The following is a 2,880-nucleotide window of genomic DNA, read 5'->3' on the forward strand; positions in this document are numbered from 1 at the left end:
AGGGGAATGCCAGGGCCAGAAAGTGGGAGAGGGCAGGGTGGCAGGCATGGGGAGAGGGGAGGCAACAGAGGTTTGTTTTTGTTTGTTTTTTTTGTTTTTTAGAGGGGAAACTGGGAATGGAGAAATTCGCATGTAAATAAAGAAAATATCTAAAATTAAAAAAAAAAAAAGAAAATAGTTGGATATTTTGAAGGCATTTTCTCCAAAGAGTTCCCTTACATACAGATAACCATCGTTTGTTTGCCGGATTGAAATAAGACTACCCAGGATAATTTACCCCTTGTAATAATGACACAGAAACAAATTTCTATTATGCCACACATTCCTTTCTTATTCATCTCCAAAGTCACAATTAACAAATGGAAATAACTATAAAAATATCAGACATTTTTTACCAATTATTATGGTATTAATCATAACTGTTCAGGATCCAGAATTAGGAACCTGTTTACCTCCAGACCCAGCTATACCACTTCAGGACATATACCCAAAGACACTCTGCTATACCACAGGACACTTGCTCAACTGTGTTCCTATCAGCTTTATGTATAATAGCACAAATTACAACAACCTATATGTACTTCAACTGAAGAACAGATAAAAAAATATGGTTGATTTACCAATGGAGTATTTTTCACATACTACAAACACTAATAACATTAAATTTGAAAACAAATGGATGGAATTAGAACAGATCAGCCTTTGAGGTAACACAGACCTTGAAAGTCAAACATGATGTGCACTTACTTATACGTGGATATTATCAGTAAAGTAAATGCTAACCATGCTACTATCAACAGACACAACAAAGCTAAGTAGGAGACATGTAAATCTCACTTAGAGAGGAACAGAATAAATATCATAGGTAGATGAGGAGAGGGGACTGCACGAAGGTAGGGGAGCAGGTATGTAAACAGGAGAAATCACCTGTGGGGAGACCAGTGGCAGAGACTATTGAGGAAGAAAAATGGAATCTCAGCGCCATCTCTGGGAGGAGTTAGACAACTAGGGCAAGGGACACACCCAGAAATCAATGATAGTAACCCTACTTAGACTCTTTGTTTGTTTGTTTGCTTGTTTTTTGAGTCAAGGTTTCTCTGACTGTCCTGAAACTCACTGTGTAGACCAGGCTGCCCATGAACTTAGAAATCTGTCTACCTATGCCTCCCAAGCGCTGAAATTAAAGGCGTGTGCCACCACCTCCTGGCTCCTACTTAGACTCTTAACAATTGGGTATATAGAATCTTTACTGTTCATCTCTGCATCCATAGGTGTATGGATTTATTTTTCTGTCTTTGATTGTATTCCAAATGAGGAACCTGTCTGTATTTATACCAATACCATTAGGTGTTGATTAACTATTTTTCTGTAGTACAGCTTGAAATAAGGGATGGCGATATCTTCCAGATTTTCTTTTATCTGTACTGAATTGTTTTAGCAATCCTAGTATTGTTGTTATTCCATATGAAAGTGAGAAATTTTCTTTTTTTAAGATTTATTTATTTATTATTATATGTAAATACACTGTAGCTGTCTTCAGACACACCAGAAGAGGGCGTCTGATCTCATTACAGATGTTTTTAAGCCACCATGTGGTTGCTGGGATTTGAACTCAGGACTTTTAGAAGAGCAGTCAGTGCTCTTAACCACTGAGCAATCTCTCCATCCCCAAGAAATTTTCTTTTAAGTTCTGGAAAGAATTGCTTTGAAGTTTTGATTGGAATTTTATTGAATCTGTAGACTGGTTTTGCTAAGATGATCATTTTTTTTTTTTAAAAAAAAAATGTTAATCCTATGAATGCATCAGGAGGGGATATCTCTTCATCTACTGACAACCTCAATTTCTTTCTTCTCATGCTTGTAGTAATTGTCATATAGATCTTTTACTTTCTTGGTTAGAGTAACCCAAAATATTTTATATGAATTTTGGCCACAGTGAAGTGTATTATATTCTTAATTTCTTTTTCATCCAATTTATCATTTGTATATACAGTATAACAATTTTTACTTTTAGTTCAGTTTTTTCCAGTCAACCACTTTGCTGAAGGTGTTTATAACTTTTATGAGTGTTATGGTAGAATTTCTGGGGTCACATATGTATACAATCATGTCATCTGCAAATACTGACAGTTTGATTTTTTTCCTTTCCATTTTTAATGCCCTCCATTCATTTTCTTATTGTTCTAGCTAGAACTTTAAGGAATGGCTCGGACAACTCTGTCTTTTCCCTGATTGTCATGTAATTGCTTCAAGTTTTGCTGGATTTAATTCAATTTTGGGATTTGGCTTGCTATGTCTTGCTTTTATTATGCATTGGTATGCACCTTGGATCCCTTTTCTCTCCAAGATTGTTAACATTAACAGGTGTTGGATTTTGTCAAAATTTTTTTAATATCTAATGAAATTATCATGTGATTATTTTATTTCAATTTTTATAGGGAAGATTGCACTGCAGAATGTTCATATATTGACCCAACACTTCATCCCTGGGATAAAGCTTATTTGATCATGATGGATGATGTGCAGGTGTGTTCTTGATTTGGTTTTGTGAGTAGCAAATATTTTATTGTGTTTTAACATCAATATTCATAATGAAATTGGTATGATTCTCATTATTTATTGATTTTTTGTGTAGATTAAGTGTCAAGGTGATTGGGGTCACATAGCATAAGTTTGGCAATATTTCTTCTATTTCTATTTTGTAGAATAGATTTTGATTTGTTTGACTCTGTTTATTCTAGAGCTCAATGCCAGAGAGTGTATTTTGTACTGGCCATCTACTACTGTGCATGGGGCATGCCTTGGATTACTCTTTGGATGGTCAGTCTTCCCCTTAAAAAGAACCTATCTTCACTGTCTAAGTAGATGCTATTTACTTGA

At 35.0% G+C, this 2,880-nt stretch overlaps 1 long non-coding RNA gene across 4 annotated transcripts in view; it reads left to right on the forward strand.

The window, feature by feature from the left end:
- LOC116088216 overlaps positions 1–2,880 on the forward strand; it is a 103,421-nt gene that overhangs the window by 50,197 nt on the left and 50,344 nt on the right. For all 4 annotated transcript variants that reach the window (XR_004117825.1, XR_004117823.1, XR_004117824.1 and 1 more), the window contains one exon: positions 2,439–2,526. This is a non-coding gene — a long non-coding RNA (uncharacterized LOC116088216). The remainder of the gene's footprint in view (positions 1–2,438; positions 2,527–2,880) is intronic.

The sequence above is a fragment of the Mastomys coucha genome, unplaced genomic scaffold (assembly GCF_008632895.1).
Source record: "Mastomys coucha isolate ucsf_1 unplaced genomic scaffold, UCSF_Mcou_1 pScaffold14, whole genome shotgun sequence".
NCBI classification, from domain to species: Eukaryota; Metazoa; Chordata; class Mammalia; order Rodentia; family Muridae; genus Mastomys; species Mastomys coucha.